This window comes from Mirounga angustirostris, unplaced genomic scaffold (assembly GCF_029215605.1).
Source record: "Mirounga angustirostris isolate CCGP_5_RB_7025 unplaced genomic scaffold, mMirAng1.0.hap1 SCAF_10, whole genome shotgun sequence".
In the NCBI taxonomy this organism is placed as follows: Eukaryota; Metazoa; Chordata; class Mammalia; order Carnivora; family Phocidae; genus Mirounga; species Mirounga angustirostris.
In genome coordinates, this window is record NW_026991718.1 from 30508262 (window position 1) to 30519064 (window position 10803).

The 10803-nt window shown below is 44.0% G+C and overlaps 1 pseudogene; it reads left to right on the plus strand.

The window, feature by feature from the left end:
• The first annotated feature begins 9271 nt into the window (after positions 1-9271).
• Positions 9272-10105, plus strand: LOC123850733 (NADH dehydrogenase [ubiquinone] iron-sulfur protein 8, mitochondrial-like; annotated as a pseudogene).
• Positions 10106-10803: the final 698 nt, after the last annotated feature.

Consider the following 10803-nt stretch of genomic DNA (forward strand, 5'->3'; position numbering starts at 1 on the left):
ACAGCCTTGACTCGGATACCAAGGTTATTACCAAGGGGACCTGCTGCCTCTGTTGCATTCTCAAAACAGAAATGACAGCTGTGCCCGTCAGAACCTGCAGAGCCCCTGAGAAGTGAGGGAGGGGAGCAATGACGAGGTAGAGGGAGGCTGGGGGGAAGATCTTACCTCCCTGACTTTCCCTATCCTCAAGCCCTTTATGCTGAAAACTGTTTATGCCAGACAGATTCTGGATTCAGGCTGGATGTTGACGTGCTGTGGAGAAGTCAGGATCTCTTGTCCTCACCCAAAAACTGTCCCCATGTTGAATGGTGCTTTGCCCTCTGTTCCCGTACTTCACTGGTTTCATATAAATGTAGCATAGCCTTTGGGTCAGAGGACTTTTCAGAAAAGGAGAGTCAAAACTAAAGCCTCCGTGCACACAGAGAAAAAGAATGGGTCAGAGCAATAGATCAAATATTGAACTATGAGAAAAAGAAACTGGAGAAGAAAAAAAATGGGATTCAGAAATTGTAAGTTATGACTGACTTCTCAAACGCTGGTAGAAAACTTGAAGCCAGAGTAGAGAATATAAAATTCATAAATGTTCACTATTTTAGCTAAGTTGAGGAAGAAGCATGAACTTCAAAAGAAAATAATGTTCAGAGATGAACACGAGGCCCGTTCAAGATGTGGAGGAAATTAGGAGCCAAGAAGTACATGCAAAGAGAGACTAGATGGTATTTTAAAGAGAAGTGGGACTCAAATAAAAGTTCACATACACAAACACAAACACACACACACACACACACAAAGCCCAAATATTTAGTGATTTCCTTTTCCTGTGGTCTGCTTTAGAATTCACCCCAAAGCCATTTGCTTTTGTGGTTATTCAGATTTTGTTTCTCTTCTTTCCACCTCCTACTGTCTAGTCCCTAATCCCGAGTTGGGGGAGAATAAGGGAAAGTGAAATTCAAATCTGTATTTTACCCTCTGCTGGCCTTTTGGCTGAGAGATGTGAGGAGTGAAGAAGTATGTATGGTACAGTGTGGTTAGAAGAATGTGTTGGTGCTGTTTGTTTATTTTTGTTTTTAGCTACTCTACTCAGATGACCCTAGTTTACCACATCAAGAACTGAGTGGGCAGGAAAGAGAGAGACTCAACAAACATTTGTTGAATGGCTCGACTCCACTTTGCTCCTTCTCTTAAACATTCCTCAGAGGAGTCCTAGCAACTTTTCAATACAAACCCCACGCTAAAGTCTGATTATCTGGTCGTTGATGATGTGCTCATCCTTAGCAGGATACAAAGTGATCTAAGGTTTACACCAGCAAAAGGTTTTATAACATATTCTTTACTGTCAGCAACAAGGTAAACAGGAGGAAGTCTAAGCTACTCAGGAGCATAAGCTGTTTTCAAAAATTTCAGCAGGAAATATTTGCTTACCAACAAGAAACATGCTAAGTACAAATGGCATTTCTCAATTTGTTAAAGCAACCGGCAAACCCTTAACCTGGGTGTGCCCAGGACACTTTCTTAGCCCCTAGTTCATATCCCTACATACACATGTTAGTAATAACCTGCCTCCTTTTCATAATTCTCAATATTTCAGATCATTCACTCACCTGGTCTGCCCTCCAGTCATTCAAAGTGTGGTTTTACTGTGATTTACAAAACTATGTAACAAGGCAGGAAAAAATATGTTCATCTCATATTGACGGTTTCTTTCTCCTTGTTTAATTTGGAAAGGACCCTCCCTACCCCTTCCCCACAAAAGGCAAAATTCTGCCCAGCAAGACACCTAGGGCTGGATGAAAAGATAAAAAGACAAGTGTCTCTGAGCTCAGTGACGATTGCAAATGTGATTTGGAAGAGAAGAGATCCAAGATGTTGGAAAACCCAGCTCAATGTGGAAAGCCTCTTCTCTTACAACATGGATTCCAATTCTACTCCAATTCCATACAGAGCTGGGTATAACCATCAGGAAATGTAAAGTCCCTCTAGGCCATGCCTCATGACCTGGGGAGAAACCCAACCCACCAGCATGCATCTAGAAAGGCACCAGCCATGTTGAGCTCCCAAAGAGCCCTGCACCTGGGGTTTTTTGAGAGAACCCCAAGTTACACAGGAGAGATACACTTCCCGCCTCTATCCTTGGTAATAAGCATTTCTTTAGAGTCATCAAAAGAAGATAAGTTTTTTTTTTCTTTGTCCTTTGAAAACTTGACACCTGCCAAAGGAAGCAAAGAGAAAAGAAAGGCATAGTATATATCAGAAGTCTCATATTTTCAGAGCCTCTTCATCTATAAAACTACTTTCCAATGAGTTTATGTTTGCCTTCTGACAGGCTGACCACTCTAGCCCAAATGCAACTCAGTAACTTCTTCACCTTTGACCAAGAGACATTTTTAAGAAAAGTCCCATAAAAGCTTAACATTTTAGAGAGGGCAAGGCCAATCAATATCTATTGAAACTGATAAACATGTATGACTCAAAGTTCCTCTATGTATTATCTACTATTGAACTTAATATGGTTTATAAATCCTTGGTCAATGAATCACCTCCTCTGACTTTTATCCATCCTCTTCACTATTCTTGGGAGGATGGGTCACATCCTGCGATACTTCTCCACAATCTCACCATCAATAAGTCAAGGATTCAGGTTAAGGCAGGTCTAAAAAATCAAATTCAGTTATTTAAGCACAAATACATGACTATGTGATGACTTTCTGACTGGTGTGGTCATTGGGTTCTGGGCTAAGCAATCCTCAGAGAGAATAGGGAGTACCAGGTCAGCGGACGTCCCTGTAAGACTTTGCAAGGCAGTGAAGACTATCCATTCACCATCCATCTCCCATTCTCCCTCCCCAATCCATTCTTGTCTTCTTCATACATTCTCACCTGGTTTTCCCTGACCCTGCATCCTAAAGAAGCCAAATTCACTCCTAGATCTCCCTTCCTCCATGAAAATAAAGAAGAGATAAAAACTAGTTCTTCTTTTAGAAGTTAAACTGACTTGATTTCTAGCTGAAATCAACATTGGCCAGATGAAATGGTTTTCATGAATGTTAATTCTTATTTTGAACCTGGAATCAGCAAAATGGGTCATTGTATATGTAAGTACATCCCAAGTCAGCCATTGAGATAGACAATACCTAAAGCCACAGATACACTATCCACATGGCTCCTTCAAATGAATCTTTATTCATTGTTTTAATCTACAGCAGGAAGCCAAGTGCTGCACTTCAGCCCAGAGGGGGGATGCTAAGATACTGAATGAACCGCATGCAGGTGTCCAAACTTCAGGAAATTTGAATTGAAACACTGACTGAAAAAGTCCAATCTACTTGTACATGGCGAGCTGTTGTTTAAGCCCTTTTTCACATGCAATGAGCTCATATTCAGAATGTTTTTATTCAACACGCATAAAGGTTTGGCAAAGGCTTGTGGGGAGGAGCACCCTGTCATAGAAAGCAAGAGAAAAACAAGGCTGGGGCTCAGCACATTCTCTCAGAGCACACAGACCTGCATGGGCCAAGGTTTCTGTTATTAAAAAAGCAAATAGAGACTCCTCTCAATGCAGCACTAATTCCCAGATTACAATAAGTCAACAGACACTTTTTCCATGGCTTCCGACTACAGAGTGTCCCAAGAAAGTATATACTCGATATACTAACGTATGTTCAAAGAGGTAGAATCATTAGACATTAACCAATATCTGTTTTGCTTAATGTTAAAGTCACAAATGTTTAAAATGGCCACGATTTCAGAGTTGACCACATGCAATATACATATCACTTTAATAAGTTTATTTAATATCTGGAAGGGATACACATTTTGCTAGGACACACTGTTCCGAAGAGTTTATAAAGGATGTGGTGCTCACAGGTCCTGGGGTTGTTAGCTCTGAGGCTATTAGTGCTGGTACTCACCAGCATAAATGCCCACAACGTGGGTCTAGCTCCAAGCTTACTCTCAGATTTCAGTGCCTCCTGAGGACATCCCTGGAAGGGACTATGAACACAGTTCATACATAAAGTTTTCACCCTCAAAAAAAACAGTCATTCTAGGGCACCTGGGTGGCTCAGTCAGTTAAGTATCTACCTTCAGCTCAGGTTATGATCCCAGGGTCAGCAGGGAGCCTGCTTGTCCCTCTGCCACTGCCCCTGCTTGTGTTCACTCTCTCTCTCTCTCTGTCAAATAAATAAATAAAATATTTTTTAAAAAAAGACATTCTATTCTTGTGTTTAAGTTGAACCTGTAGGCAATCCAGGTTAAAGAGCTAGAATGGTTGCATGAATGGACCACACAGAATGCCATGCTGAGTGATGTCCACTTTATTTTTCCATTAATATGGAATCCAGTAAAGTTTTAAAAGTCTCTTTGAGGATATGAGTCCAGCAAGAGTAAGGAAGATGGATTCAAGGGAGTAGACAATGGAGGGAGATGGAGGGAGCGGATCAAGTCCTCGACGTGTCTAATGTTGGTAAGAACACAAAGGAAGGGAAGAAAAGAAGGGACACTTAGAAGAATTGACAAGCCTTGATTCTGAGCAGAATTCCAAGCAGGGGTCTTGAAATTCACACTAGTTGGATCTGCTTAGTCACATGTCCACCCAGAACCAATCACAATGACCAAGGAGTCAAACATGCTGATCTGGGTCACATGCTCCACCTCCCAAATCAGATTGTGTCGAGACAAATGGATTCCCAAACTGAAATGAGGACTAATGGGAAAAAAATAATAGAAGCTGCAGGATCAACCCCAAATATCTATTATATACTGTTTGGCTGAATCCCTTTCTCTTTCTTTCCATATCAAGTTTATGACTTTTCTGTTAGATACAATAATTAAGTGGTTTGCCCAAAAGTTTCAAAAATGTATTATACAGAAATCAGAATCACTATCCTTACCATAGTGTTGAGAAAAGAGAGCAAGTGTTTAACAAAAACTTTTGAAAGGATACAAAAAGTAACTAGAGTGAATAGATTCAAATTCTAGACAAATGCAACAAGTTTTTGTCCCTGAAATATATTTTAGGCAGCATTCCCTAAAGCCAGGTGAAGTCTGAGGCTGCTGTGTTCTGGGCACTTTCCCCTCAATTCAGCCGTGGGCTGGCTTGGTGGTTGGTGACCCTGTTATATGAGGCCACTTGTCACTCTGGCATTGATGATGAATGGTGTGACAAGGTTTAGTATATCTCTGAAAATTAGTTAAAAATGATTCCAAATTACCCAGTTTTGATTTTTTCCCCCTACACTATTGCATAATAAAGTCTTTAGCAACCAACGGTACATGCTTCTGAGAAGCATTTGACCACAAGTGTCTCAGATTCAAAACACATTATTTTGTGGGAAGAAAGACATCAACCAGCACACAGACCCAACCTAATTTTGAATGGACTTAATTTCTGGATTTTAGACACTGCTTCACAATGCTATTAAAAACAGTAAGAGCCTCATTAAAACTCAAGAGGCTGAGCCCACAAACAGGGACTAACGGAGTTCCTAAGAAAAGGTATCTGCACAGCATTTCTAAACTTTGAGCTGTCTGGCTAGCTAAAGCAGATGATCTTATAACAGGAATGATTTTCAAAATATTCAACACTGACCAATCAGGGCAGACAACTAACCAACCAAAATGTTCACTGATTTGGACATGCTACCTTTCCTCACCAGTTAAATGTCAGACCAGCTCCATGGACTGGGCAGATCTGAAGAGGGAAACCAACACAAGGCTGTGTTGGAGCAAGAGAAGGCTGCTCTGAATGGCGAGATGGGGAACCAGCCTACCCCTCCTAAGTCAACGGAGCCAACATGTTCCAAGGAGGAGGCACTGATGAAAAGAAGAAGGGAAAGAAGTGGAAGAAGAAGAAGTAAAAGGCTTCGGGTGAAGATGGACGAGGGTAGAGCAGAAGCAGGGGATGAGAGGGAGGGAAAATGAACAGAGGAAAGCATGAAGGAATGGGGACATGGAATAACAGACCAGGAACAAGCAAGAACAGTGAAGGAGACTGAGGAAAGGGGAGATGAGAAATTCAGACACTTAGAGGAGGAAAAAGAATAATGATGAAAGGGAAAGCAGAAAAAGAAGAGGTGTTAGATTATCGATGAAAAATGGTAGTTTTTATGAATGATCATTGTCTCTCATGCTGTGTGATGCAGGGGTGAGCAAACTTTTTCTGTAAAGGGGTAGACAGTGATGATTTAAGCTTTGTGGATGGTACAGTCGTTCAACTACACAACTCTGGTCACACGGAAGCAGTCCCAGACAGTAAGTACACAAAGGGGCATGACTGTGTCCCAGTGAAACTTTACAGAAACAGGCACTGGGCCATATTTGGCCCACGGGTCATAGTTGGATGACTCCCACAGACAATGGTGGTTCTGACATTTCTGGTAACTCTGCAGTGCCTAGCATAGACCCAGGCACAAAATTCTAGAAAATATTAGAACCTCCTGGAAGAGCCATTTTACAGGCCCCAAAAATGGTCCAAATGGGAGCCATTTTCAATGGCTTTTTATAACTTTAACCTACAAAATGGCAGTTTCCTGTACCAACCTATCTGCTGCCTGGCCCATATGACAACCCTGTGGGTTCTCTCTCCCAAATATAACCTATAATAATGTACACAGAAGAGAAGCACTAGGTGGCTGATTCAGAGCTGTATTCAGTACTGACTGTTAAGCTTTCAGATTGGCAGAGTTCTCCATCCCCTGTAGGTAATGACTTCACAGAGTTTAGATCTGGGTCCCAGGACAGCTTCAGACACCAGCACCAAAAACAAAAACAAAAAAATCCCTTTTTGTCTCTTTAATGTATACCCTCCCCCGTTTCCTCACCTTTGACTCCTAGACTGTCCCCCAGCTTGACTACAGGGCTAGGTTCTTCAACCACTCAAAGCAGCCTGTGGTGCTTAGGAATGGCTTTAGCAATGGGAGGTGACAAGATGTACCTGAGGGGGCTCCCCAGGAGTCAGAGCATGCTTAGCTCTCAAGCTCAGTATCAGAAAGGTGGGAGCCGACTCTCACCGCAGGCTCAGACTTCTGACAGTGACCTCACATTCCCTTGTCCTGTGATTGGGAAGAGCACCTTGCAGCCTCAGGATGCAGGCAGTTCTTGCTTGGCCATGGGTTTCTGTCTGGGGAAGCCAGAGCCACTATTCCGTGGCCTCTGAGGCACCGTGCAGGACATGAGAGGTTGATCGGGTGGCTGGTTTTCTTTCATTTATGTCCATTTGGTAGCTGGCACCATGGCCATCCTTCCATTTGGTCTGGCTCCTAACCTCAACCATTCTTCAGCCACCAGGGGTTTTTGAAGTCCTGCTCAAATCACTTCCCAGGGTAACGCCAGCCGCCTTGTGAATTACCAGAGTTAAGAAATGGCCGCGAGGGACATCGTCTTGAGACACAGCCACATGGTTGCCTGTAAATAGAGCCTGATGATACCAAATGTTCAGAAAAGGAAAAGCTTAGCGCGGGTCTAGCATGATCACCTGCTCTGTGTTCCGAGGGGAACACGTAGCTCTTGCAGGAAGGGAATCCTAATGTGTTACTCTCCAAGTAAATAAAATGCAGAAACACTTTTGTAGCATTTTGCCTTTGCAGGAAAAAAGTTCAGTCTGTATTTAGGAATGAATGAGTTATGCATGGGTGTGTTTGCATAAGCATATTTGCTTCAAAACATTTTCTAGTAACTGCTGACAACAGCAACCCTAAGCCACCAGACACTAGTTCTCCCCAGCTTGAAATGAACTGTTTGCTCTCCAGAGCAGCAGCTGTGATGCTCCCAGAATCATTCCTGGCCTCCCCAGGCTCTGAAATCTGCATATCCTGACCCTTCCTCCCTGGCCCCATCTGTCTCCCCAGCTTCCCTGCTCCTGTCACGCAAAGTTACTCAATACCCAGTAGGAGCTAACCAGAGCCAAGGAAACACGTTCCCACAGCTCCCATCTTGCCATTCACTTCGTGCGGCTCGGTTCCTCTGCCCTGCCACCCTGGGGCACGGGCAGGGAGAGAGCTCCACATTTAAACCCCCAGCTTTGGGAACCAGATCATTCCTCCTCCATAGTCCCTCTCCAGTCACTGCTGCCCCTGGTTGAACCCCTTCCCCACACCCTGCTCTCTGTAGCCCAGCACATGCTGTTTCTCTTTGTGACCAAATTTCACAGCTGACTGTATGCAATTTAGTAATATCACTAGTAGTGCTTCATCTTTTTCAATCTATTTAGAGCTCAGGTTGAAATTTACCAAACTAGAGGGTAAACCCCTAATTTTGGTAAACCCCTAATTTACCAAACTAGGGGTGCCTGGGTGACTCTGTCGGTTAAGCATGGCTCAGGTCATGATCCCAGGGTCCTGGGATCGAGCCCTGCATCAGGCTCCCTGCTCAGTGGGGGGGCTGCTTCTCCCTCTCCTTCTGCCCCTCCACCCTATTCTCTCTCTCTCTCTCTCAAATAAATAAATAAAATCTTTAGAAAAAGAAAAAGAAATCTACCAAACTAGCTCTTTTATCTGCATTATCTTCCATAGTCTTTTCTCTTTGGGGCCTTAGTTCATACCGTTTGATATGGTGTAAGAAACAAGCTTTGTTTAAGACAGTCAGATATAATAAATCTTTCTAGTTTCTGTATCTTCCTCTATAAAATAGTGAAAATACTGACTTACTGCCTCTCTAGGAGTAAGGGAATCTATACAAAATTCCTAGCATGGAACCTGATTCATAGCTGGTGCTCAACAAATGTTAATAGCCACCTTCCCACCACCACAGCCTCGTGGTGTGACTAAAGTAAATTCAGATTGGCAAGTCACACTCTGGAACAGCACTTCTCAACCTTGGGAGCATAATGCAGTCACTTGGAGAGCTTTAAGAAGCACCCCCCATCATCCCCTCCCACCCTTAAATATCCCGAGTGGCCAACCTCCCCTGTTTCTTATTTTGATCTTAGGCATCAGTATTCTTAGGCTTCAGCCCCTGCCACCAGACCAGACATGTGTTTTTCTTCCTCTTGCTTCTCTCTTTCTCTGCTTTCCACAAAGTTTTGGGGCAATTTGTTACGCAGCAATAGATAACTAGTACACTCCTCATATCACAGCATGGCAGTTATGTCCCTGAGTTCAGATAGATTTTCATTGTTGTGTGACTTGTTTCCCAGAAATAAGGCAGTCATTAAATTTGCATGACTGATGGATTCATGTCTGGCTCTATGATTTTGATGTGTTGGCCTGCTCTGTTAGCTGTATTAAGAAAATGAATGGCTGAGGCCACTGGGCAAGGGAAGGAGGGCCAGGGCAAGATGCACAGCCTGACCACAGTCATGCTGCTCTGTGCCCTGGCCCAGGCTGCATGTGCAGGACATCCTACCTACAAGTTCCTGAACATGCAGGAGCCCCCGATGGACATGACATCGGTGACCAACAGGGCAGCTCGGACCCTGCTATGGACTAAGCTCATCCGAGGCCTGGGCAGGGTCCTGAGCAGCCAGCTCTGGGAACCCGCCACCATCAACTACCCCTGAGAAGGGCCCACTGGGTCCATGCTTCCACAGGGAGCATGCACCGCACCACCATCCATCCATCCATCCATGCGGAGATGCACTGCAGGCCAGCTCTGCCAGGCCACCTGCCCCTACCAGGCCATCACCAGCGAGGCTGAGCCATGGGGCCCATGTCACCCACAGGGCCACCTGCTATGACATCGACAGGGCCATCTAGTGCAGCTTCTACCGGGAGGCCCCATCTGTCTCCCCAGCTTCCCTGCTCCTGTCACGCAAAGTTACTCAATACCCAGTAGGAGCTAACCTGTGGACCACATTGTCAAGGGCCCCAACCTCGAGTTCTCCACGGAGACATACGACGAGTTGCTGTACGAGGAGAAGCGGCTCAGTGACGGGGCCAAGGGGGAGGCTGAGATCGCGGCCAACATCCAGGCCCACTACCTCTACCAGTGCCGCCCCCCACCCAGTGGCCTGCAGCCCCAGCCGCCCAATAAGAAAGCTCAGGCCTCCTTCCAACAAAAAAACAGTGCCTTCTTTAAGCAGCCGTTTCTTCTCATTACTGGGGCCATCCTGAGGCTTCATCTCTTAAGAAATGAAAGACTACCTCCCCTCTTAAGAATATTGGATAATTAATCAGTGGAAAGCTCGCCATTGAGCCTTCCTTGTACTCACTAACCCCCTTCCTACCTGATCAGTAAACATGACCACAGATGCCCATGAGTTCCTTCTGTTCTTGGAAGAGATTCTACTTCAGGGACAGCTTGGCTGACTCAGAGGTCCCTATGTTTCTTCTTTCCTGAAACAAACACAAACCAATACTTTAAAACAGACATGTACTTAATATTTTCTAAAAGAATACCTACATATCCTAATAAACTGTTTGATTACATTCACCTTTCTGTTGTATTAGAACATCTTTATGTACTTATTGCTTTAGAGTATTATGATGAACGCATGGCCTTTCACAGACTCACCCTGTACCAATTTACCATCATTATATTCATTATTTGATGTTCAAATGTCTTTTTTTTCCTGTCCCACAAATGGACTCAACTGACTTGCAAGAAATTCTGATTGCTTTGAGAAAGGAACAATATTAGACACAACAGTCCAAGCTTCTTGTGTGTGTGTTGTAGAGAAGCGCCAGGCCTTTAGCCACTGTTGCTTGGGGCCTATTTTGTCACAGAGCCAGAAAAGAGGTTTTCATAGGGCAGGAATTCATGCTGATTTTCCTCATATAGCAGACTGTGTTGCTATAGGTTTTTGTCAGCCAGAGTCTCATAAGAAAAATAGAGCAACTTTTCCTAGGAAGTCTAAAGGTAGGTAGTTTC